Source organism: Balaenoptera physalus (assembly GCF_965194825.1).
Source record: "Balaenoptera physalus genome assembly, chromosome: 18".
In the NCBI taxonomy this organism is placed as follows: domain Eukaryota; kingdom Metazoa; phylum Chordata; class Mammalia; order Artiodactyla; family Balaenopteridae; genus Balaenoptera; species Balaenoptera physalus.
The window spans coordinates 1169965-1196685 of NC_138899.1; the positions used below are offsets into that span (position 1 = coordinate 1169965).

Sequence of the window (26721 nt, forward strand, 5' to 3'; positions counted from 1 at the left end):
AACAGGATAAGGCAGATTTAGCCCCCAAGTTAGGCTCCCTGTAGCCTGACGCGTGGCGTCACCCTCTGGGACAGGGGCAGAACGAGGGCGTTTGCTGACTGTCACACTGGGGGCTGCCCCGCCCTGGCAGTCCCCCCCGCGCCCCAGGTCCCCATCAGCACAGGGGCAGCGCTAGCTTGATGTGCTGTGTCCCCTGGGTTCTCACAGATAACCTATTTTAAATCATCACTCCCGGAGCTGATATGTTTTTTCACGATAATCTGCAGATATCTTTGTGAATCTCCTCTGCAGAGGGCAGAGAAGCCCCGCCTCGTTTCCAGGCGAGAATGGAGCCCCGGCCGTGCCCAGGCCAATGTGTGCCCACCGTGTCACTGCCCGCTTTATCTGCACGGCCCTGCTCAGTGCTCCACGCCACCGTGCAGCCTCAGCGCCAGGACCCACGCGGCTCTGAAACATCCACTCACTTTGCCCCCAGAGGCTCACGCTGCTGTGGTTCCTGCTCAGCTGTTCACAGACCAGGAAGAAGCACAGAGACGTGTCACTTAACTGACGGCTCGCGTCAGCCGCCTGGCTGTGGGTCCCGGCTCCTGCCCTCCTCGGGGCGCATCTCTGGGGCCTGCGCTCAGCACGTGACATCGGGTGGGCCGCGTGCTTGTCCGACAGCCGCAGGCGGGATTCTCTGGAGACGCGTGGGCACGGGAGAGCCAATGATGCTCGGTGGGGGGACCCAGAGGGTGCAGGCTGGGTGGGGAGCTTCCTGAGGGGCTCGGGCAGGGCTGCTCGCTGGCGACTCCTGGCTGCCTCCTTGCTCCACGTGATGGTCATCCCAGGGCCGCAGGCCTGAGAGCTGGCCGCCGTTACCGCCGGGTCTGGACAGCGCTCTCCTCTGGGGCGAGGCCCCCGCCACCTCATGCAGCACCCGTGTTCCTGCGGGAGGTTGATTTGGGGGGAGCAGTGGGAGGAACAGCCCCTTCGGCGCAGGTGCTCTGGAGCCGCAACTGGTCCTCCTCGTCTCCCCCCCAGCGTCCTTTCTAAGGCCCTGCTCTCAGCAGCGCCCGTGGCTCTGGCGGCTTCCCTGGTGGTGGGGCCCGGACCCTCACTCCCAGGGCTGAGGCCCAGCTCGGCACACCCTGCGCAGCCCCCGGGGCACCCGCCGTGGCCGCTGGGGTCCCACGCACCCCTCCCGCTGCCGTGCAGCCTGGATCTCCTGGAGGGGTGGTGCCCTCCCCTCTCCTCCGCTCCTCCCGGGACCCCAGCAGCTCCGAGGAGGGTCAGAGTCGCGGGAGGGAGTGGGATCAAATTGTCGTCACCCAGCTGTGATGCGCTAACTGATGGGATTTGTGTGTCCTGTATGTTGGGGATGGCAGTGAGGTGAATGGTGGCCCCCGCAAAAGACATGTTCACATCAAACCCTTATTTGGAAGAAAGATGTCTGCAGATATAATCAAGGTTCCTGAGATGAGGTGGTCATTGTGCGTCATCTGGGTGGGTGCCCTCCCGAGAGACACACGGACGGAGGAGGAGGAGGAGGGGGCAGAGTGAAGAGAGAGGCCGACACTGAAGGGTCCTCCCTGCCCCGCCTCCGCCTCTGTAGGGCCTCGGCCCTGCCAGCACCTTGATCTCAGGCCTCCAGCCTCCAGAACTGAGAGAGAATAAATGTCTGTTGTTCGAAGCCATCCGGTTAGTGGTGCTTTGTCACGGTGGGACACGGACACGGGGACGCCTGATTCCTGTCCGCTGAAGGACAGAGTGGACGCGGAGGAGCACAGATGGACCAGGGCTCAGGGCCGTGGCCGCTGAGCCACCCGTACAGTCGGACTGTGGTCTCGCAGCAAGTGTAGCCTCGACGAGGGCCAGCCCTGCCCCAGTCGTTCCACGGCGGCCCCGTGGCCAGTTGTCTGGAGATGCTCCCTGTGGGGACGGGGCTGGTCCTGCCTGCAGTGGTCTTCACCCCCCGGGGGACAGGCCTGCCCTCTGCCTGCGCCTCTCTGGGCACCTGAGCGCCTGCCAGCCCGCACCCCCCGGGCCTGCTACGACAGGCCTTGGGCAGCCTCTCCCCACCTCCCGCCCTCCTCAGGCGCCGGGACACGGGGTGGAACTTCGGACAAGAGATTCCACAGAGCCCCTGGGCCTCCTGGGCGTGCTGGGCCGCCGCGTGCTGGCCGCGAGGCTCTCTCGTCTTCACGCCCTCCTCCCGGCTCCCAGCCACGGCTCAGGAGGTTTGCTGCCATTTCGGAACGATGCTTCTGTTGTTGAATAAGCTGAAGCAACACTGCTGGTTAGTCAGTCGAATTTAGTAAATGATAAGCCATCTCCTTCCAAATCGTCCTTAAGTCTTCTTTCCCATGTCGCCCTCCATTAGAGTTTGTATTGTCCTTTTTTTGGCTCACCAAAGACAACGAAATCTGCCTTGTTAATTTTGTAACTGAGGTCACTGCAAACACATTGCCTTTGCCATGAGAGTCGTTGACTGTCTTGAAGCTGAACACACAGCACATTTTTAGCTGAATCAGATACAACAGAAAGACACACATAGAGGGTCTAAAAACAGGATGAGGATCACAGAGCTCGGTGTGTCAGTACCCTGGCCAGCAGGGCGGAGGTTAGATGGCCGGGGCCCCTGCTGAGACTTAGCTTGCCCCCTCTGTGTTCCTCCATGTTTCCAGCTCATTTCATAAAACCTACGAGCGTCCTCAGGCAGGACAAGTCAGCGTCAGGAGGTAAAGGTCAGCAAAGGGAAGGAGATTGTAAAACAGTTACCTTTCCCTTTATCCAAAAGCTAACACCCGCTGTCATTGGTCTTTCTCGTGTCTGTGAAGGGACTTGGAAGTTCTCACTCTGTGGTGAGAACTCGGGCAGAACTCTGGAGGGAGCAACGAACGCACAGCCGAGGTCGGACACGTCCAGAATGGATGGCGTAACCCAGACATAGAGAGAAGAACCAGCTGCCCCGGCACACGGGGATCAGCCTGAACTCCCACGGACATCTGGGGACCGGGTGGAAGCCGGCGGAGACAGGACCGGCCAGACCCTCCGTGGGAGGAGAGAATCACCCTGGGGTTGGACGCCCTGCGTGTTGCCCGTGGACCTGGGCCGTGTGGGGCTGTTGGGAGAGCTGCGTGAAGCTCTGTTACCTGGGATTCAGAATCAAGCAGGAAAAGTGCATCCGGAGTTGAAAAACATCATGTGAGATCTTTAGCTGAAAAACATTTTCTTACAAACATGTTTAAAGTCTATTTGGTCACTTAAAAGGTAATGTGCTAAGGGTTCACTGGCATCACATGCAGGGAAACAACTTTCAAATCACAAAGTGCTCGAAAAATGTTCTCTGAGATTCAAGCATAAAACAGAAAAATTAAAATTGTATGTCTCCAAACAGAAAAAGACAGCACTGAAACATCCATTTATTGATAGGGGGCTGCAGAATGACGCCATAGAAATAGGAGAGGCTGGAAATCAGAGCTATTTGCTTCCCGCTCGGCCACCGAGTTACTTGGTGACTCGCGAGTCTTAGGACCTCTCTGTGCCTCAGCTTCCTCGTCTGGGGTCTCGGGGTTGGATTAGAGCCCCCATTCTCTGATTCCAATCCCCCAGTCCTCTATTTTACAGTCGTCTTGGTGACATCAGGGAACGAGAGAAGGGTTTTGTCTGTCCTGAGAAGAGCACACAGCCGGCAATTACAAATAAGATGGTTTAGTTTGATCTGATCTCCAGCTGCCTTTAAAAGCAGGGTTTTAGGGACTTCCCTGGTGGTGCAGTGGTTAAGAATCCGCCTGCCAATGCAGGGGACACGGGTTCGAGCCCTGGTCTGGGAAGATCCCACATGCCATGGAGCAACTAAGCCCGTGCACCACAACTACTGATCCTGCGCTCTAGAGCCCGTGAGCCACAACTACTGAGCCTGCACACCACAACTACTGAAGCCCGCGAGCCACAACTACTGAGCCCACACACCACAACTACTGAAGCCCACGCACCTAGAGCCTGTGCTCCGCAACAAGAGAAGCCACCACAATGAGAAGCCTGCGCACTGCAACGAAGAGTAGCCCCCGCTCGCAGCAACTAGAGAAAGCCCGCGCGCAGCAACAAAGACCCAACGCAGCCAAAAATAAATAAATAAATAAAAATTTATAAAAAAAAAAAGTGGGGTTTTAGAACCAACACCAATCCATTGCCAAGTGTGCACCTCGGAACAGAAGTTCTCTCTCCATGGTTACTTCTAAGGCAGGATACACGACCTTCTCCAGACCCGCCTTTCTGGAGAAATGGGACAACCCCACTTTGTCCTAAGGAACTCTTTCCACGAGTCAGGCAGAGGTACAACCTGCCCACAGTCAGAATGGGTTTGGATAAAAAAAGCCTGCCAAAAGCTGTGCTCTAGTCGCCCCGCCAAGAAAGCGCTATAGGTCGGAAACCCCACTTGGAGCACGGCTTCATCTCCCACACCAGAGAGACCCAGGCTGCATTTCCCCAGCCCGGCAAACGCGAGGACACAATGGCATCGTGCGTGCGTGCACGTCTGTGTGTGTGTCTACGTGCATGTTGTACACGCGTGTGCACTTTGCTGCCTGAGAAGGGGAGGTCGGAGGGCTGCCGTTCAGGCCTTCAGGCTCTGGTTCTTCACAGACAGAATTCTCAGAGGATCTCAAACCTTATCCTGTTAGAAAAGAGGAACATTTCAATGCTCTTCCTTTCAAATGGAATTATTTTTGGTTCCTTGTTTCTTTTCCAAAACAAAAACAAAAAGAAAAGCACATACCCTCTAGCTTAACGTTTAAATAAACGACCTCTACTTAAGGTCACGTGAACAGAACAACCTTCTGCCTGCGGAGCGGTTAACAGTACGTCTGTGTGTGCACATATACACTTTATTGCTAAGGATGGGGGGGCTCTCGCGCAGTCTGGACTTGCTGCTCTGGGGGCTCCCTCAGGGCGGACGGCCTCCCGACGGCTCTCCGAGACTCTCCTGGGCCCCGCTCCTCCTCTTCCACTTACTGGAAGGCGTTTCCTGTTCGGAGAGAGATTTCCTTGAGAAATTCTAGGAGTTCCACGCACTGCCGTGAGCCTGCATTTCAGAACCTCCCGTGGGGTCCCGTCTGGAGACGCCTGAAACCCCTCCAAGGGCCCCTGGCCTGTGGACAGCAAGCGGGAGAGCCGTGAGGCTGGAAGGAGACGGGAGAGGCGGGCGTCCAGCGGGGGACGGAGGCCGGCCGGGCGTTCTGAGTATAAGGTGCTGGGCGTCACCCCGGGCTCAGAGGATGTTAAAGACGCAGGACAGAGCCCCAGGGGACCCGGGTGTGTTTGCACGGAGGGAAAGTGGGGAGCGTGGGTTGAGGGGAGATGGTCAGTGAGCGAGGAGGGGAGGGAGCCGGCAGCTCTGGGGGAGGAAGAGGCCTCGGCCAAGGTCGGGGCGGAGCCGGCAGGGAGGTGGGGGGAGCCCCCGGACCAGCTGCGGCCCCAAAGTCCAAGGCGGGGAGGCCCCACTTCAGAGCAGCTGGGCCTGTGCCTGACGACACCTTGAACCCCCGGGAGGTCCCAGTGCCGAGCCTGGAAGCCCGTCCTCGGGGGCGTTGAGCCAAGGACGGGATGGAGGCCCTGCCTATGAGGATGATGGGGGCCCGGAGGAGCAGCCGGTAGGAAGCGTCAGGACCCAGAAGCTCCCCCAGGCTGGGCCGCTGAGGCCCCCTGAGCCTCCCCGAGGGCCTGGGACGTGCGCTCGGCGAGGGCGGGGCCCCGGGTCGGGGCTGGAGGTGGTAAATGCCGGGAACTGAGTGCCTGGCGTGAGGCAGGTGCTCGGGGCTCGTCAGGTGAGGCCGAACGCGGGTGACAGGTGTGCTGGAGGAGTCGCCTGGAGCCTCCACGCGGCTGCCAAGTCTACCTCGGCGAGGCCGGGAGGACAGGAGGCCAGCCTAGGGAAGAGGCTCAGAGGAAGGTCCCGGTGACAAGCGTGGGCCCAGGGCAGAAGGCGCAGGGGAATGCGGGGACCGACTTCAGCGGTGAGGAGGCCTTGGTGGGGGGGAAGCAGGGTCCCAGGCGGGGTGGGGGGCGCCTGCAGAGGAGGGCGCATCCCACAGGCCGCGCGGGACCTCCCTGGGCCCGGTCACGGGGGCCGGAGACCGCCGCACGTGGGTGTGTCACGGACCCCGCGTCCCTGTTATTCCTGGGAAAGAGGCACGGCCTCGCTCGGTCCAGCGGGAAGGGAGGGGACGCCGCAGGTGGCCCGGGACTCCTGCAACGTGCACGTGCTGGGCCAGGAGACCCCCCATGCGCCCACGCTGGTCCCCCCGGGACGGCGCCCCCTGCTCCTCCGGAGCTGCTCTCAGGGCACGCGGGGCCCTTGAGTGGACGCCTTACGTCCCTTCTCACCAGCGAAGAGAATCCCTATTAGAGCCAAACTGTTGTTCCCATTTACCTGGAGATTTTCCAGTATTTTGAAGGACTGTGTCCAGAACCGATTGTTTCGCATGTTGATCATTTTCTGAGTTCTTCTTTCCTGGAGGAAAAATAAGTATAGCGATCAAGCTTTGGTGAAGAGTTAAGGCAGGATTCCAAACATCTTTTCAACTTTAGACAACCGTGAGCTCTGCGAAAGCAGTATTTCGCAGAGCACGTGACGTGACATGGCCTCGGGTGAGGCTGTCGAAACATCCTTCCTTGCAGGGGCCCAGAGCCGAGAGTGCGTGCTGGGCACTCGGGCGTGGGGTGGGGGCCACGTCGTCATGCCTCCCGCGCGCCTCTCCTCGCTCTGAGCACACGCTAGCGTCATCTGTGTCGTCTGCCGCGCGTGGGGGCACTGCTTCCTTCTAGGGACGATGCCCTGACCGCTTGGCTGCTGTCCTTGGTCCTGGACACACATTTTATAAGATGCTTAACCCCCCAAAAGGGCGATTCTCCACCCTGCCTCCTGTTCACCCCTTCGCACGCATGATTGTGTGGGACTCACTGGTCCCGCTGCCAAGGAAGGGGAGCAGCATGAGGGGTGGGGGCCACTTCAGGCAGCTTTTGCCCATGAGGGTCCCTGCTGTCGGGGGACGACCTCCCTTGCAGGAAGCTGCCCTTCCCACCCGCCCTACTCACAAAGCTCACCAAGAAGACCTGCCTCCGTTCGGTTTTCCCAAAACTCCATGTAAGTACAGCCTGGAACACTTAAGAAAAACCTTCAGGTTTAGACGTTTATATTTGTTGAACCCATGAGAAATAACTAGTCGTTGGCTACTCCGTAGGTTGTTGGAAAAGAACCCCTTGTTCTGGGCAGATGCTCAGTAGATAGTTACTGAGTGAGTGAATGAATCTTTTGTTAAAGCTAATGTTAATAGGAAAGTAATGATTATGGCATAAAATTATATCTATCCCATGGGACACTTCAATCTCAACAGAGCCCCAAGTCTAAACCGGGCGTCTAGGCACAGTCAGGATGTCGGGGACAGTGTCGGGGGCCAAGAGGACTTTTCAGACACCTCGGAAATCACAGAGGCAGAGCTGGCTGGGCTAGCAACAAGGAAGGGAAGATGTCTGCAGTTGCAGTGTCCTTCAAGGTGCTTCAGGCTTTAAAAATACTAAGCTAAATTTTATTTAAGTACCACATTTGTATTTTTAATGGTACAATTTTTAAATTGAAAAAGTCTGTCCGTGATGAGTCAGGCCATTCCAATCATTGGCTCTAGTTTCCTCTTGGAGCCGCAGCTGTCATGCCCTCCCTGTGTGTTGTCCTTCCAGGGATTTTCTACATCGTAGAGATTATTACCAACATCATCCTCTCACTGAATATTTAAAACCACATCTGTATTTTTAAGAGGAAATTGTATAGGAAATTTTGGCAGATAATTCAGGCTGGGAATTTATGGAAAAACATACAGTTCATCAATAAATATAAAAATGTACATCTTAAATTTGCTTATTTGTGGAGTTGGGAGTCCCAAGGGAGCACATATCATGACAACATTTGCATGGTCCCTATGCAGGTAGGGTTCCATTTGACCATCAATGCACCTGACGAAGCTCGGGAATGATATTTACTTTCCTTTTACAGGTGAGACCCTGGAGAGGCAGGTTTTGCCTAAGGTCACTGGGGTCGCAGGTGACCTAGCCGGGAAAGAACCCAGGGGGCTAGGGTCTCTGGCCTCTGCTCTTTCCAGGCCACCTGAATCTTCTCTCTGGGTTAAAATGCAGAGATTGTCATAGCTACAGGATTCCCAATGGAACCACATCAGTATAATCTAGTATTTGAATTTTCATGACTGGAGAAGATGGAATAACAAGGACCAGATTTATCCTCCCAAGTTAATTTAAAAACTAGAAAAAATATGTATATGAAATAATGATTTCACGTACACCAGACAGGCAGCAAAGGATAGAAGTCCCTGAGAGGGGAAACTAATGAAGGGTTCCCTATGGTCCCTCCAGTTTACTGCCTGGAGACTTTCCAGGCCAGGCAGTGATGGGGGACACAGCCCAGCCCAGCGGTCTCAGTGTGCGGAGGAGATGGGGTTGGGGGCAGGGAGAGGCCAAAGCAGCTGGAGTTCAAAGATGGGGTCGGAAGAGAATCCCAGAGATGTGTGTGTGTGTGTGTGTGTTTGTATGCCAGACGTTTTAGGTAGAAATAATTTCCATTTCATAGAGACATATCAAGAAGAGGGAACACTTCTCAACTCATTCTAGGAGGCCATTATTACCTTGAAATCAAAACTAGACAAAAACACCAGAAGGAGAAAAAACCAGAGGCCAATATCACTCATGAACATAGATGCAAAAATTGTTAAGTAAATTTTAGCAAATTGAATCTCAAAAATATAGAAAAGAAACTATGTCATGACCAAATGGGTTTATCCTGGGAATACAGGACTGGTTCAGCACTCAAAATCAATCACATGCGACTCATCATATGAACAGGATTAAAAAAACCCAGCTGATGATTTCAAAAGATCAGGGTTGGCAAACGATGGCTTATGGGCCATAAGATATAGGATCAACACCTGTTTTAGTAAATAAAGTTTTATTGACATACAGCCACACCCATTCTTTTATGTATTGTCTCTGGCTGCTTCTGTGCTACAATGGCAGAGTTAAGTAGTTACAACAGGGACCATATTGCCCTCAAAGACTAAAGTATTTACTATCTGACTTTTTACCAAAAAGTTCACTATGCCTGCAATAGATACAGAAAAAAACTTTGTCAAATTTCAACATCCATTTGTGATCAAAACGCTCAGCGAACTAGGAGTAGAGAGAAGGTAACTTCTTCAACCTAATAAAAGGATTCTATTAAAAATGCCCACAACTAACATCAGCTTTAGTAAAAGCATCCTTAATGTTTTCACTCTAAGTTACGAAAGGATGTCTGTTCTAACCACTCCTATTTAACATTCAACATTGTATTGGAACTGGTGAAATAAGGCAAGAAAAATAAATAGAAGGTGTATATATTGGAAAGGAAAAACAAAACTGTTCACAGATAATATAATTTTGTAGAAAATCCTGAAGAATCCACAGGAAGACTGCTGGAACTGAAGGCAGGTTGATCAGGGTGGTGGGTTACAGAGTCAGTGTGTGAAACAATCACATTTCGTTATGCTAGAAACAGACAATTGGAAATTAAATAAGTACCATTTGTAGTAGCACCAAGAAATAGGAAATATTTATGTATAAATATTGTTTTGTTGCAGATGAGGGGAGTCACAGGAGACCTAAAGAGATGAAGTCATTGCAAGGTCAGAAGACTGGATATGTCAAGATGTCAACTTCTTGCAAAGTGATCTACAGATCTGTAGCAATCCCAATCAAAATCCCACCCAAATTTTTTTGTTGTTGAAATTAACAAGCTGTTTCTTAAATTTATATGGGAAGACAAAGGAACCAGAATAGCAAAATCAATTTAGAAAATCAAGACCAAAGTGGGAGGATTCACGCTACCTGATTTCAAATCTTGTTGTAAACATACAGTGACCAACACAATGTGATATCTGAAAAAGAATAGATCTTATGTCAGTGGGAGAAAAGAAAGAATCCAGAAATAGACCCACACATATGTGATCAACTGATTGTCACCATCTGGCAATTCAAAGAGCAAAGTGTCAGCAAAAGCAACTCAACAGAGAAAGCTGAGTTTGTCTAACAAATGGTGTTGAAACAATGGAGCATCAGTGTGCGAGAAATCAAACCAAAACAAAGTATCTATACCTTTCATCATGGACACAGATTAACTCAACATAAATCATAGTCCTAAGTGTAAAATCTACAACTGTAAAATGTCTAGAAAAGAACATAGAAAATATTTGTGACTTTGAATTAGGCAAAGATTTCTGATATTTGACACCAAAAGCATGATCCATAAAATGAAAATTGATAAATTGGACTTGATCAATATTAAGAATTTCTGATCTTTGAAAAACAATGTTATGCAAATGAAAAAGCAAACCACAGACTGGTAGAAAATATTGTCCAATCACGTATCTGGTGAAGGACTTGTATCCAAAATGTACAAATACCTCTCAAAACACAATCATAAGGAAACAAACTAATAAATCATGGGCAAAATATTTGAACAGACATCTGACCAAAGAAGATATACAGATGGCAAATAAACAGGACAAGACGCTCAACATTACTAGTTACTAGGGAAATGCAAGTTAACAGTACAATAACATACCACTGCAGGCTCATTAGATTGGTTAAACAATAGAAAATATCAAATGTTGAGGAGGACCCAGGGCAACTCAATCCTTCTAGTCAACTGCAAAAAAAAAAAAAAAAAAAAATCTGTTTTGACAGTTTCTTATAAAGTAAAACATAGTTATACCATATCTCTAGATATTTACCTAAGTGAAATGAAAATCTGTACTCGCCCCAAAACTACTATGCAGATGGTTACCAGTGGCTTTATTTGCAGTTCCCAAACCTGGAAACAGGTCGGATGTCATTCCGCTGGTGAGGAATAAACAAACGGTGGTTCCAGCGGAGCATCAAGGAGGCGATGCGGATACACACACAACATGGCAATTTGCTGACGGAGGAAACCAGACTCACGGTCTACACAGCGAACGACACCGCGTGTACGGCATTCCAGAAAGGGCAACGCTAGAGGCACAGGAAACAGGTCCATCCTTTTTAGGGCTGGGGGTGGTGGAAGGAATTGACTACACGGAGGCGTGGAATTTGGGGTGACGGACCTGTTCTGTCCTGTTCGTTGCAATGGCGACATGACCCTATGTATTTGTCAAAACTTGCAGGACTGGACGGTAAAAAGGATGGATTTCACTGTATGTAAATTATACCTTAATAAAACCCAAAAAGTCTTGTAATAATGCCTGACATTTCTTATGAACCAGACTCTGTCTGCCCCAAGTTGTTTACCTTTGTCAATTTGTTTAATCCTCACAGTAACTCCATAGCTTACAGACGATGAAACAGGTTCAGAGAGGTGAAGTAACTTAACCAAGGTTGCACAGCTAATAAGAGGCAGAGCCAGGATCTGACCAGCTCTCGGCCTCTACCCTGCACTGTTTCCCACGCCCCCCCACGTCCCACAGAAACTTTTCCATTTCAGCTCCTGTTCAGCAGAGAAAGATAAAGGAGGGTAGGTTGGATTCCTCTGGAGTATGACAGATACCAATAAGAATCTAAGACTAGGCTAAAATGGTCAACGTCAGGGAAAGGTGATATTACATGGTCAGTGGCACCACGCCCCTTGTGGTGAGGAACCTCTTGCAGCCCAGGAAGGCGAGTGAGAGCAGCTCCCCTGCCGCGGAGCCTGGAGTCCACGTCACAGAGTCACCCCCGGGAGCCCTCCTTTAGAACCTCTCTGCCTCGTGACTCCCAGGTCTGGCTCATGAGGACGATGTTACGAGGCCTGTACGTTTGTGTCTCTGGGGGGTCAGTGGTGGGTTCAGGGTAGCCCCGAACAGTGAGTCCGGGAAACGTGGGATCGCTCCGCTCGTGGAAGAAATGAACGCACCCCCAGCGGGTGTGAGGCAGCCTGTGTGCTGGGGGTTGTGCGTCTGTCTGGAGGGGAGGCAGTTGAGCACAGGGGAGGCTCTGCCTGTGGTGACAGGGGCAGGAGGCCCGGCATCTGCTCAGCAGAGTGTGGGCGCCCGGGGGACCGGGGATGGAGAGAGGAGGGCGCGCCTCCCTGCGGGGACCCCGCGGGGCGGGAGCCCCCCCTGGGGTAGGGGCCTGGAAGGCACCAGGGATGGGGTGGGGCCAGTGACGCTGCGGGTATTGGACCATGTTTGATCTGCACAAACAGGGATTTCCAACGGCTCAGCCTACCACGTGGTCCCCAGGAGGCGTTACAATCGACTCATTCTTTCCAATTTTGAGGCTCCCAAGTCCCCCAAACAGAGACACGTATGACGACTGTCTTCTAGGTGATCATTTGTCTACAAAGAATATGGCGTTGACCTCTCACCTGGTTCAGACGAATCGCTGCAAACGCTGGGGTCTTGATGACGCGGGAACAGAAGTCCCTCTCGCGCTTAAATCAGTGCTGAGAGTCCACACAGCCTCCCGTGAGGGGGAAGGGCAGGAGCACTTTCGCGGAGGTGATTTCATCTTTGGCAACGGGAGAAAGTTCTAGATAAATCTGCCCACAAGACCTGGGGGATGGATCCTGCCTGTTCCGGGGAGCCGATCTCGGTGGGGCGCCAGGGCTCGGGGTCCCCTCGGTGTCACGAGGGGCAGGCGGGGGGACGCTGGCTGCCGGCTTCAGGACGGACAGGAGCGCCACAGTGAACACGCACTCGGAGGGCAGACGCCGCCGCGTTGTTCTCCGTGGCGACGCTTCCAGCTCGTTAAGAGCCCCACTGTTAGTCTGCGTTTCTGAGTTCCCACGGAACGGCCACCTCTGGGAGCTGCTTTCTCCCTGCTGCACTGTTCTAGAACAGAGAAGACAGCGCCGGTGGCCTCGTTCCAGAGCGGTCAGGGCTGCTGCCAGCCTGCGTCTTAAACAACTTCCTGTTCCGCAGAGGGCACACATGCCCACCCGTGAGCTGCGGGAAGACAGCATGAGGGGACGCACGGGGCCACGCCAGGCCCGTCCACACGTGGCCCGAGGGCGGTCACGGGACCCACGGATTTGTGGGGCTGCGTCTCTCGGGAGGAGGCGCTGAAAGGCATGCTCATGTCGTCATTACCAGGCTGATTCCTATTACTTCCGTTCCTGGCAATCTCGCGCTGGGTGAATTTCTGCCCACGTTCCTGCCCAGGACAACCAGGCTCAGGGCAGAGACAAACTCTGAGCCCACAGACGAGAAAAGCAAACGCTCTTGGTGTGGCCCGCGGGCAAGCTGAGCACACATCAGTCGAGGCTCACATGTGGGAGAATCTGAGTCGTGGCTTCCCACCCGGGCCACAGCCTCTTCGGAGGGCTGTGCTCAGGGCTGGACTTGGTGTCTGAATGGGCTCGACCCCCCCAAACCGCCTTCCAGTTGTCCCGGCGGCTCTGTCCTGAGCAGCCCTGGGAGCCCCTTTTGCAGTCTCCTTGGAGCCATGGGCGCCATCCCCACGTGCCTGGGACCCAGGCATCACGGGAGGAAATAACACAGGAAAGAAGACAAGGCTCCCAAAGCCTCACTCCACTTCTTACTCAGAATAAAATGGCAAAGTATTTATTTTTATTTTGTAGAAAAGGCAGTCAACATTCAGCGGGGAAACTCCCCTTGGCTTGAGAATTTCCTGGGCGCTGGCTGGAAGGTCTTTGCCAGCAGGTGGGGTCAGGGGTCGCCCTGAAGTTCACATGTTGGGGTCCTGACCCCAGTGCCTCTGAGTGTGACCTAGTTAGAATGGGGTCGTTGCAGGCGGGACTAGTGAAGGTGAGGTCCCACTGGAGCAGGGCAGCTCTGATGCAACAACATGACTGGTGTCCTTATGAAAACGGGAAATTTAGCCGCAGACACAGACGTGCACAGGGACGGAGGCTGGGTGACGGCGGGGGCAGAGATGGAGTGATGTCTCTACAAGCCGAGGACTGTGCAAACCACCAGAACCGGGGTCGGGGGGCACGGAGCAGATTAAGGGCCCAGCCCCCCTTGGTCTGGACTCTGCCTGCATAGCCGACAGGTGGGTGGTTCCTGGTGTTTCGGCGCCGGGTCTGCGGTATTTTGTTCCGTACCCAGGCGGATGCACTGGCCGCAGGTGCCGGCGATGGGCCTCATTCTCGCTCAGGATGAGAAGCTGAAAGCAAGCAGCTCCCTCAAGCACCGACATCTGCCGGGGAAGGGGGGCCCCAGGGTAGACAGAATGCGCCCGCGGGCCCCCCAGCAGGAGGTGGGTCCTGGCTCCGGACCAGGGCAGCGAGGAGAGTCGTGATGCACACGCGGCCCAGATCTCAGACTCACAGAAGGGTGAGTGCATCCCCCGAAGCTGTGACTTTCACAGTCTTTGAATCTTCCCACACAGCTAGGAAGGCGCTTTGTACCGTGACCAGTGACCACCTCCTGTCTCTCGAAACAAAAGTTTCATCAACACACACATGGTTTTTATTGTTTTCCTCTTCTAGATGTTGGTGCCAACCCAATGAATTGATTTCAGGACCCACTCAGTGGCTTGGGAACCACTGGCCTGGTCGAGCCCCCCACCTTCCCGTGGAAAGGTGTCAGCCCACCAGGCAGGGCCGAAGAGACCAGCCGTGTCCTAACCCCCAGCAAGGAGACGGGTTCCTCTCCAGCTATAGCTGTGCCGTTGTCTGATCTTCCCTCTGTTTCTGCCAGACTTTATCTTTGCCCTTTGCCTTCAGTGAACACGGAGGAGTATTCCTTTAACTTTTTCCCCAGTTTTTCCAGCCCGGTTCCTCCGTGACCACAGGGTCTCTTTCTGGCACAGGTTCCTGGCCGGATCCCGACAGGACAGTGAGTGAGCACCTCAGCGAGGCCCTCGGTGGGTTTGCCTGCGGACCCCAGAACCCGCCCCTTCTGCCACAGCAGAAACTCTGTCAAGTTGCATCTGAGCTGCTTGTGAAGTTACTAGATCACGATGGGACTTCACCTTTTCTCCGTGTTAATGAAACACATGCCTGTAGAAGCCGGTCCTCTGCTCAGATGAGCTCCAGGGCTCAGTGTTCCCTTCCAGCTGGGACACTTCAGTCATTCACCTGCCCATTCATTCATTCAGAGTCTGCAGACACCTACCCTGCAGGTTTGGGCTTCACGACGCCGTTTCCCTTCAATTAAATGGACTGAACCTCTAAGAGGATGTCACCAGCCACTGACTGGCTGTGGAGCCCTTCTGCCAATCCATTCTTTCCCGGAAACTAGCAGGTCCTGGTGGGTCATCCCGACCCCTCCTGGCCCTGGTATCCCTTCATCCTAGATGCCCTGCAAAATCAAAAATGGACGCCTGCAGAGCAAAAGGAGGGGGAATCAACGCCTGATCAGGAAATAGGAAACATGACATTCGTGCAGTGAAAAAGACTGGACAAATATCAACGTGGTGGCGGTGGAGATGCGGGAGTATTTCCCACCAACTCCTCATCACGCAGAGGCAGTGAAACTTGCCTGGATGATTTGGCTGGGGAGGAGGAACGTCTGTTTGAGGCTGGGGGGCGACCAGCACCTGCAGAGGGGTCACCAGCACTCACGGCTGCACGATCAAGATGAGGCAGGAATTGCTTCGTGATTGTTGTTTTACCCAGGAATCCTTGTTTGGATTTACCCCATAGTTGTCAGTTTGTTTTAAAACAAAATTCTATCAGTGTGAAACTCTTAGGCTTTTACAGTGTATGTAGGCTTAACGCATGCATTAATTTTTTTTTTTTGCAATACTCCTTAGAAAGCAAGATCCAAGTATATGTAGTATGCTGTATACTTAAAGTGATGCTGAATGATTGAAAATAAAGGAAAGGAGGTGAAAGACATATGTTGAGCACTATGAAACACTGATAAAGGAAATTGAAGCTGATTCAAAGAAATGGAAAGATATCCCATGCTCTTGGATTGGAAGAATTAATATAGTTAAAATGGCCATACTACCCAAAGCAATATACAGATTTAACTCAATCCCTACCAAATTACCCATGATGTTTTTTCACAGAACTAGAACAAATAACCCTATAATTTATATGGAACTACAAAAGACCCAGAATTGCCAAAGCGATCCTGAGGAAAAAGAACAAAGCTGGAGGCATAATCCTCCCAGACTTCAGACTATACTACAAAGCTAAAGTAATCAAAGCAGTGTGGTATTGGCATGAAAACAGGCACATAGATCAATGGGAGAGAGGACAGAGCCCAGAAATAAACCCTCACACCTATGGTCAATTGATCTACAACAAAGCAGGCAAGAATACACAATGGAGAAAAGACAGTGTCTTTAATAAGTGGTGCTGGGAAAACTGGACAGCTACATGGAAAAGAATGAAATGAGAACATTCTCTCACTGTCAGGATTTAAACACCTAGATCCTTGCTTCTCCTGGGCACTTACTTTACATGAATGCCAGCAGGCATTATTGAGGATGATGGCTACCTGTAGAAGCATTGCCAACCTAGAGGCATTCAAATCCAAAGGTTTAAAAATATTACAGCAGCCACTGTGGAGAATAGTATGGAGGTTCCTTAAAAAACTAAAAATAGAGCTACCAAATGATCCAGCAATCCCACATCTGGGCATATATTCGGAGAAAACTCTAATTTGAGAAGACACATGCACCCCTATATTCATTGCAGCACTATTGACAATAGCCAAGACATGGAAGCAACCTGAATGTCCACTGACAGAGGAATGGATAAAGAAGATGTGGTACATATATACAATGGAATACTACTCAGCCATTAAAAAGAATGAAATAATGCCATTTGCAGCAACATGGATGGACCTAGAAATTATCATACTAAGTGAAGTAAGTCAGACAGAGAAAAATATCATATGATATCACTTATATGTGGAATCTAAAAAAATGATACAAACGAACTTATTTACAAAACAGAAACAGACTCCCAGACATAGAAAACAAACTTATGGTTAACAAAGGGGAAAGGGAGGGGGAGGGATAAATAAGGAGTTTGTGATTAACAGATACACACCACTGTATATAAAATAGATAAACAACAAGGACCTACTGTATAGCACAGGGAACTATATTCAATATCTTGTAATAACCTATAATGGAAAAGAATCTGAAAAAGAATATATATATATATATATATATGTATATCTATCTATCTATCTATCTATCTGTCTATCTATCTATCTAAATGAATCACTTTGCTGTACACCATAAACTAACACAACATTGTAAATCAACTATACTTCAATAATAAGAAAAAAGAAATAGGTGAGGAAGATTAAGAGGTAGAAACTTCCAGTTGCAAACTAAATGAGTAATAGGTATGAAATGTACAGTGTGGGGAATATAGTCAACGATTATGTAATACCTTTGTGTGGTGACAGATCATAACTAGACTTACTGCGGTGATCATTTTGAAATGTAGAGAAATATTGATTCACTATGTTGTGTAACAGGAACTAACGTAGCATTGTAGGTCAATCATAGTTCAAAAACAAACAAACAAACTCATAGATAAAGAGATCAGATCTGTGGTTACCAGGGCTCAGGAGGAGGGGAATGGGGTGAAGGTGGTCAAATGGTAAAAACTTTCAGTCATAAAATAAATTAGTACTAGGGATGTAATGTACAACATGATAAATGTAATTAACCCTGCTGCATGTTATATATGAAAGTTGTGAAGAGAATAAATCCTGAGCCCTCATCACAAGGAAAATTATTTTTTCCTATTTCTTTAATTTTGTATCTAAATGAGATGATGTTCAGTGAACTTATTGTGATCATTATTTCATGATGTATGTAAATCAGATCATCATGCTGTACACCTTAAACTTACACAGTGCTGTGTATCAATTCTATCTCAATAAAACTGGAAGAAAGAAAGAAAATCATTATCATATTACATAAAGAAGCAAGATATAGAATTTATATTGTATGTTTCCAACTATATTTTAAAAATAAGCCTTGAGAAAAGACTGAAGGGAAAGGATAAAAGGAAAGATTCTGAAATGATGAAAAAAATGGCCTTTAAAGTATGAGATGTTCAAACTCGCTCATAATTAGAAAACTGCAAATTAAACAAGACACAAACACCCTCCGCCCCCATCAGATTGGTGATAATTTACAAGTGTGAGCACACACTGACAGTGAGGCTGCGGTGCCAGCCACGCTCGATGCCCACGCCCCGTCCCTCCACTGCACGCGGGATGCCGGCCGGGGGAGTCACCAGGTTACATTTACCATTGTTGCGAGACCTGTCTTCAAGGCCAAAGGAGAGCTATGATTCATGGTAAACCTCGGGACCACCGACTTGGTAAATCTCATCAAGTTTGGGTTCTTGGATGAAGAACATGGAAGAAATGGGGGAGCATTTCCTTGATTACATACTTATGAACATTTTGGCTCACACTCTATTTTAAAAGGCTAGGTTGAAACACTCCTGTTATTTGCAAATTTTATTGGAAAGCATTTTGGAAAGTTATTGTGTAAATATAGAATCAGGCATTATCTGACTATTCAGATTACATAGTCACTCATTTTCTGATCCCGCCATCCCAGTTCTAAGGATTTACCCTGGAGATACATCTCCAACAATAGGAAAATATTTATGCACCAGGGCTGTTCATTGCAGCAGTGTTTATAACTGCAGAAGGTTGGAACCAAGTGAAAAGACTGTACACAGATAGCAGGGCGCTAAGTATGGTTCACACACGTTGTGGAACATTTTGCAGCTGTGAAAAATAGAGGGAGATCTATATTAACTAATGTGGAGTGATTTTCAGTTTTCATTGTTAAGTGGAAAAAAAGACTAGAGGAGATTTATGGTGTGTACCCCTCATGCAATAAAGGAGGGATACACGAATATCCCTCATCTCCTCATTTGTGCAAAAGGAGACACAGGAAGATGGAACTAAGGAGACTGGTCCCCTATACAGGTGGGATGATGGGCTAGGGGGAGCTTTGTGTGTTCCTTTTTCTAGAGTGTGATTTTCAAAACCATGGTCATGCTTCACAGAGTGAAATGTAAATAAGTATTTATAATTAACAGGATGAGGGGACCGACAAGGGAAAGCAAACAGTAACAAGGAGCCTTATGTATTAGAAATGAGCCACATGCAGGGTGCCCGGTGGGCAGGGAGGACGGCCCTGGCAACACCAGAAAACAATGACACTTAGAGATGAAAGGACCGATGAAAAATATTGTTCTCTTGTGGGGTGACTGGATTTTCTCAGGGGTGGGGATAGCAATTCTAAACTCCAGGACTAAGCAAACAGTTAAATCTGTGTGGAAAGTGGGAGCCAGGTTCCTAACAAAGTGGTACCGAGAAGGAGCTTCGAGAAGAGCCCCTGAAATTGATACTGGAGTGGAACCAGAGGTGCCAGTGTGAACTCATGGTTTATACAGAGAAACAAAGAAAGCAGGGAGGGAGACCGAGAAGTCAGCACAGAGGTGTCTGTGCGTGTCTGCGTGCGTGTGTGCATCTGTGTCTGTGTGTGCATGTGTCTGAGTCTGCATGTGTGTTTGTGTGTCTTCATATGTTTTCCAGCTCTGTCTGCCGAGAGAGACTGGAAGCAATGCTATTCCACTGAATTTACCTGGCACCCACCTTTGGTTTCTAAGTTCAGTTCTCCAGTAAAAGAAACCAGATTCTTAGGCTGGGGCAGGTGCAGTACAGGAAGCCCTGGACATCTTGTGGTGCCAGAAAGTAAGGAAGTGCTCCAAAGGGATGAGGCATTAAAAGGACAGAAGAACCAAATGGAAGGATTTCCCAAAGCAAATTTGGGGCAATTTGGACAAGACAAAAATGACATTAACGTGCTAAAATCGATAGAATAAATATTTATGAGTGTGAATGGATATGAATAAACATTTAAATATGCACATACATGCATATTTATAAAAGGCAAGCTCTTCCTTAAACCAGAATCCCAATTAATAAGCAGAGAAGGATGATAGAAATAGAAAATTGCCATTCAGCAAACACCACACCGGCCATTGGGCAATTTGCACAGGTCAATGTGTGGGACGCACCCAGAGGTGTTAGAAATATTAACTGTAACTGCAGCCCTATTCCTGTTCAATCTTCCAAACACCAGACGCCTGCCGGCTCACTGGAAAGACTGTTTGGGGAATGGGCTGAAATGCAGATTCTCAGGCGCCACCTGCAGAGACGTTCGATGGGCCCAGGAATGTGTCTTTGAGTCAGCTCTTGTCTTCTCCGTCCCCAGGAGGCGGGAAATATGCCTGACCAGGGAGATGTCACGGTGGCGGAAGCAGCATCGCTCTCCAGCCCTCCAACCACGCTGTTCATCCCCCACGAAGGAGGCGTCTCTGCCTACGTCCCCCTGTCCTCCCACCTCGTCTGAGCTCGGGCTGGGACCTGCCAGGCTGCATTTACCTTTATTGAGAATTTTGTCCTCAGGGTCCGGAGATAATGATGAAGTATCTGAGAGCTCATGGTAACCCTCAGGACCACCAACTTGATAGTTCTCATCAAGACCAGCATCTTTGATGAAGAGCATGGAAAAAAATGATGGAAAACATAAATGTACACTCCCGTGAACGTTTCGATCCATACTGTACTTTAAAACATTAGCTTGGGATGCTAACACAATTTTCAACTTCTACCGAAAATGTGCTCTGGCAACTTAGTATGTAAACAGTCAGGCATCATCTGACCTCCTTGAACCCAGCTGTTTGGCAGATGTTCCATGAGCTAATGCTAGGAATTGGAACTTACATCTGGATGTAAAATTTCAAGAAAATGCTGAACTTCCCTGCTGCTGAATGCATTTTCACGTGCTGCGCCTAGATTTCTGCCATGCCGCTCTCTCCTTAGCAAGGATCAAATGTTCCGTCTTGGGTCTCAGGGTGCTATTTTACTTATCTGTATGCATTTGGACCACATAAAGCTGCAGTTTGGGAAAGCACATTGTTTTGTTCATTACTAGCTCTGGGGCCTTGGGCCAGTCCTTTTCCAGGCCTTAGTTTTATCCCGTCGGATGGGGTCGTAGTCACCGCCCTGCTCTCAGAAGGTTTAGGTGAGCATCAAACGTGCTGGGTGGTCAGAAGCTCCTATTTCCGTGCGCCCCGGGTTCCTGCAGTGGCTAAACCCCACCTGCATCCCAAGCACAAGGCCTTTCTTGCACGTGCACCCAGAGACCAGCCAGGATAAAGGAACTTGTCTCTGCCTGTCTAGGTGTGACCTCCCCAGTCTCAGGAAGATTATAGCAGATGTTGGGAACTACTGTTTCATCCACTTCTCCATCTGCTTTTGCCCCAGAAGTAGCTAGCCTCAAAGAATGCTACCACGATGGGATTGTGCATATATACCACAGACCTCTAGGAACACATGCAATTAGGCTTTAAAAAATGTGTACTTGCTTTTTTCCTTGAATAATCTTGTTGATAACGCTCTTCCACTCTTTTGCATTTTCGACAACGCTGATTTATTTGGCTCCAACATCTCTTGGACTAGAATTTCATCTTGGGAAAAGCACACAAGGACAGTTAAACCAGCGATGCAAGACCTACACCCTTCTGCTCTACACAGACCTAAGGCAGGCGGTGAATGCAGGACTGGACACAGGGACTCAAGGAGCTCCGTGGAGACGGACCTGGTTTCTAAAGAACCTTGTCTCGGCGGGAGACCACCGCCTCCCTAAATAACTTCTGAAAACCTGAGATCATCCAGGTACCCTGGACAAGAAACATGCCCCCAGAGACACGATGCTGGAAACCCGGCCCGGGCGTCGTCGTAATTCTCCTTCCTGCCCCTGCTGCCGTTCTGTCCCCTCTCTGAGACTTCCCCCTCTAGCTGTCCCCCGGCAGGCAGGCACGAGCATCTTCCCTGATTTCTACCTAGTGCGGCAGGGTTTCCTTCCTGTACATCCTCTGACCTCTGCCAGGGAGCTGCTAACGTGGGCGTCCTGGGCTGGGCGTCCTGGGCTGTGTGTCGGGCAGCCCCGGACCGCACTCTGGTTCTGCTTTCACTGGCTGTGCTCTTACACACGTTTCTCTTGAACCTCAGGTTTTCACGTCTGTAAAATGGGGTCTGTGCTTATCTCATCGGGAGTTTTACGAGGTTCAAATGAAGCAGGGCATGTAGGAAGCACTTAACATAGACTGGGATGGGGTTGAGGCTAAATGAATACACGGCAGCGCTGAGCCCCAGCTGTGAGCCCGGTGGTCATGTGACCGGCCATCCCCGCGCTGGGTTTGTATTCACTCGAGCCCTGATTTTCCTGGTTCAGCATGAAAGTCCCAAATCCCGGGAGCCCCTCAGCCCCAGCGAAGTTGAAGCGGTCGGCTGGTCCCCCGGTTCCAGCTCACGTGGAGACACACGGAAAGGGGAGAAGCCCGCAAGCATCACAGGAAGCAGAGACTTCGCCCCCCCACACGGGGCCAGGCTCTCCCAGCTCTGCGGCTCCCTCCCCACAGAGCCTGAGCCTGGCCAGGGCATGGCTGTGCGCACCCAGGGGCGCTCTGAGACCCCTGCAGCCGGGGTGGGGGGTACAGGGTGTGTGGAGGGTCTAAACCTGCAGCCCTGCTTCTTTCTGACGACCTGGCGGCGGCCCTGACGTCTGGAGCTGTGGACGCCCCCCGGGACCCCGGGGCTCAAGCTGGAGGGCAGGCCAGGGTGACCTCAGGGGCGCGGCCTCCTGGTGGGGCTGCTGGGGACACAGGACAGGACCCCGCGGGGCGGGGCTGCACCCCCCTGGGCTCTGCGCGTGTGGCCGGTGCAGCCTGAGCCGGTGCAGCTGCTCCGGCAGCACCTCCTCCACCTCGAGCCGACCTCGGCCCCTTTTCTGGGAGCTACTGTGCAGAAGGACCACCGCTAAGTCCCTAAAACGTCATGGTGTCAGGTTAGATTGGGGGCCACGGGGAAGAGTGGACACTCATGGGAACCACAAGCACTTACTGAGCACCTACTGTGTACCCGACGCGGTCCAGGTGCTGGAGGGTCAGGGACGGCCCAGCCCTGGTCCTTGGCCTCTGTCGCGAGGCGTCCAGCCGTGTGTGAGGGCAGGACGAGGCGTGCGCAGCCCTCCAGCTGTCACAGGGCCCTGACCCGGGGCTGGCGCGGCGGCCAGGCAGGGGACAGGGCTTGGCCTCCTGGGGTCAGTGTGATGCGCAGCACGCTGGGGTGGCCTCTGGGAACCCCCCGCGCCGTGACCTGCAGGCATCCTGAGAGGTCCCCGGAGCGGGTGGTGACAGCCCAGCTGCAGCAGGACACCCTGCCTGCTGGCGGGCAGGGACAGCCTCGGGTGAGAGGGTCCGAAGTCACCCTCAGGACTGGGGGCTGGGGACGCCCCAAAGGTGGGCAAACCGAAACCAAAAGCTGCCGGAAACTTCCACACCTCTGTATGTTGTGCGTATAATCGTAGCTGGAAAAACCCTCAGGTAGACATGAGCCGGCCAGGTGTGCAAGGTGAGAAAGCTCTGTGCTTTTAAACCTTGTCCTTTTTCTACTTAAAATTTTCCTTTTTGAGAAATGAGACGTTGCACGTGCAAACGGACAATGACCTGACCTACATAGCACAGAAAACACTCTGGCCCACGTGTGAGTGCCCTGCGGGGCAGCCAGCTGGCCGCCCAGACGTCACACCTGCAGGAAGCTGACGCCGCCCCCAGCGACAATCCGGGAGGCCAAACACCCGCCTGCAGGGATCGGTGCCCCCCTGGCGGCCGGGCCTGATCAGTGACGGATGGCTTCCCGTGCTCCTCCCTGCTTCCAACTCAGGACGCGAGAGAGTCAGACGTGCTCCCCTGACCCATCACACGGGACCCGCTTCCGGTCAGCCCCTCCCCCAGGACACCCCTGAGCTGTCCCCCCAGCACCTCCCCCAGGACACCCCTGAGCTGTCCCCCCAGCACCTCCCCCAGGACACCCCTGAGCTGTCCCCCCAGCACCTCCCCCAGGACACCCCTGAGCTGTCCCCCCAGCACCTCCCCAGGACACCCCTGAGCTGTCCCCCCAGCACCTCCCCCAGGACACCCCTGAACCCCTTTTCCCTCCATGAGCTCTCCCCTTCCCATCTGTCAGAGTCTCTGCCACACGCCAGTGCCGGTGGGTGACCCTGCACAGTGAGCTCTGAATCAGCACCTCTGCTGTTCTCATGTGGGTCGCCTTGGCTTATCTCCAGACACAAGGATTTTTCACTTCTAAGGCTCTCCACTTTCTACCTGGGAGGAGGTGAGGGCAGGGCAGGGGCTGCAGTTCCCCTGCAGGGTTAGCTTGCTGAGCCCAGAAAATCCTCAGAAATCCCGGCGACTCCATTGTTTCTGACCTTTTCCCGAAGGTTGTCTGGGGCTCTGGGTGGTGGGCCGCCCGGACGGGGCGGGTGCGCGTGTCGGGACTGTAATTCTCCGCTACAGTCACTGTCAGACCCGCCAGGCAAGTGTGAGTGCTCGTCCCAGCCGCCCCCTGACCTGGTGGAGCCGGATTCTCCCCGAGAGTTCGCCTGACCAGCGGGCGGCCCCGGAGCTGCGCGGCCTCACCAGCAACATCCTAAGGGGGTCTCACTGCGCCGCAGCCCCCGCACGCGCGGGGCCGTGGGAACGCGATCCTAGCCTCAGACCAAGTCACCTGGCTCCGCCTCGCGCGACTGCACCAGCTTATCTGGGACACACCCCCCGACGGTCACCCGCCCCCTCCAGGCACGGACCCGATGTGCGGTAAGGGAGGCTCCTTACCAAATACTCCGGGAATATCCTCCTGACTTTTTGAACTGGTTCTCATTTCAGTAGTTGGACCTGGAGGGGAGGATAAAAGCCCCAATAGTTTAACAACGTTCCCTGAGTTTGCACCGACTTCTCTGTCAGCGGCCTGGCTTTTGCGGGGCCGACCACCTGCTCGAGGGGGAGGGGCCCTGCACGGGGCTCCTGGGACGCGGGGGCTCGTCAGGAGGGAGGGGCGAGGACGGGCCGCTCCCGGGCAGCGCTCACGGGCGCCGCCCCTCGGGGGGGCAAGGAGCGCCGGGCGGGTGGGGGGGGCCCCGCACGCCCTTCCGCACAAAGCCCACGCTGCTCCCGTAGGACCGGTGCCGGCCACGAGCGCGTCTGGGGGCTGAGGATGTGACGTGCAGGAAGGGAGACCGTCACGGCCCCCTGCCCTGTGCCTCTCTGGGGGGCGGGGGGCGGGCAGAGACACTGGCCCCGCCGGCTCCTCCTCCGTAAGCGAGCGATCCGGGTGGTCCGAGGCCCCTGGGGGAGCTGACCGCCGGAAGCCAGTCCTCCGTGGGGCCCCTGGGCTCCTGGCCGCCGGCCTCCCCGGCCTTGCCGACCTGAACCGGCCTCGCGGGCCGGGAAGTGGGCGGTGACTGTGAGTGTCGGTCCCCCGGCAGCACCACCCAGGGCTCCTCCCACTCTTCTTAGAGCTGGGTGTCCGGCTCCACGGCCTCCATTCAAGGTCAAGGTCAGCCTCTTCCTCCAGCCCCTGGGGGGTCCAGAGAGCAGACAGCCGCCCCCAGGGACCGCCGGGCAGGGCCACCTTCCCCTCGGGGCACACAGAGCGTTCAGGTGGCGCCTGCAGACTCGCAAGTTCCAGCACTAAAGCAGTGACGACGCTGATTTTCAAACAGTTTTAATGATGGACAATCTGCATACCAATCGGCTCATCTGCGGCCCGCGGCTTAGAACAATACGGGAAAAGGCGGAAAGAGGGCCGTGCTGTGATGACAGTGGCTTCCCAGTGTGCTGACCTCCGTAAACGCAGCAAACAAAAGTACAGGCCTCCTTGGACGCGACAGCAACGAGTCATTACGAACGGGTGCAGCTGCTCGTGCGAGCACTTTGTTAAAAATACTCCTCTCGTTCTGTGTCTGTCCCCAGTTATAATGGAGCCATTGTGCCAGCCAGCCAGTGAGCGTAGGCAGAAAAATATTTATGTTTTGTGATCTCGGCCGGTTTGTGAAGTGCATTGTCAAGTGTAGCTGCCTCACCGCGGTTTGCCTGCTGACACCCCCTCCTCCTCCTGACAGTCTCAGTTTTCCACCTGCCCTGTGCCCGCGTTAGGATAAACGAGCTGGGAAGCCCTTGAAGGTCACCTGCGGACGTCTCTGTCTGGACGAGGAGACGGACCCGACTTGGGGCTGCGTCAGGAGCGCTTGGTTCAAGCCTGTGTGGGAGCAGCTCCCGCGGGCACCGGGGGCCCGACAGGCGTAAAAGGAACGGGCAGCTGGGGGAACCCAGCAGTGTGGGGTGACCGCACGTCCCCACCTGTCACAGACCCTTCGACACCCCAGCACCCAAAGGATGCCGTCCTTGGTAGGCGCCTCAAAACTCCAAGTCTCTTGCAGGAAAGCAGCTGGAAAGAGTAGCTTCTTCATGACGAGGTCAGGCAGAGTGACCTCCTGCTCCTTGCCCAGACCCAGGCTGGGCTGGGCCGCCCCCCTGGTAACTCTGGGCCCAGCCTGGGCCACGTCCTGCTCTCAGGGGAGCCGCATGGGCCCTGTGCTGACTCTCCAGGGCCTGCTCGTCCGGCCTGGGAGCTGGGCCGGGAGCCTGTCGGGGCCCCTTTCCTCGAGCTCGCCCTTGGTGACCTCTGAGGGGGGCAGGAAGGGGAGGGGGGAACAGGGGGCCTGGGCTTGCGGCCTCCTGCCAGGAAGAGGGGGTCGGGGGGCCCCGCCCGTGTCTGCACCTTCGGCCTCCTCGGCCAGTGAGTCACATCCCAGCAAGGGGGGGCGCGTCCACTGTCCCCTTCCTCAACTCAGAGGTCAGGACAC

The 26721-nt window shown here is 52.8% G+C and overlaps 1 long non-coding RNA gene across 2 annotated transcripts; it reads right to left on the reverse strand.

Annotated features, from left to right (window-relative positions):
* Positions 1–1959: 1959 nt before the first annotated feature.
* Positions 1960–26321, reverse strand: LOC309647669. 2 transcript variants are annotated; one of them, XR_014256241.1, is made up of 6 exons: positions 24692–26321; positions 21380–21481; positions 20394–20501; positions 18235–18330; positions 6413–6493; positions 1960–5008 (listed from the first exon to the last, which is right to left on the reverse strand). It is a non-coding gene; the product is annotated as an uncharacterized lncRNA (long non-coding RNA). The 2 variants fall into 2 exon arrangements; XR_014256242.1 differs by having other exon boundaries at positions 12404–18330.
* Positions 26322–26721: the final 400 nt, after the last annotated feature.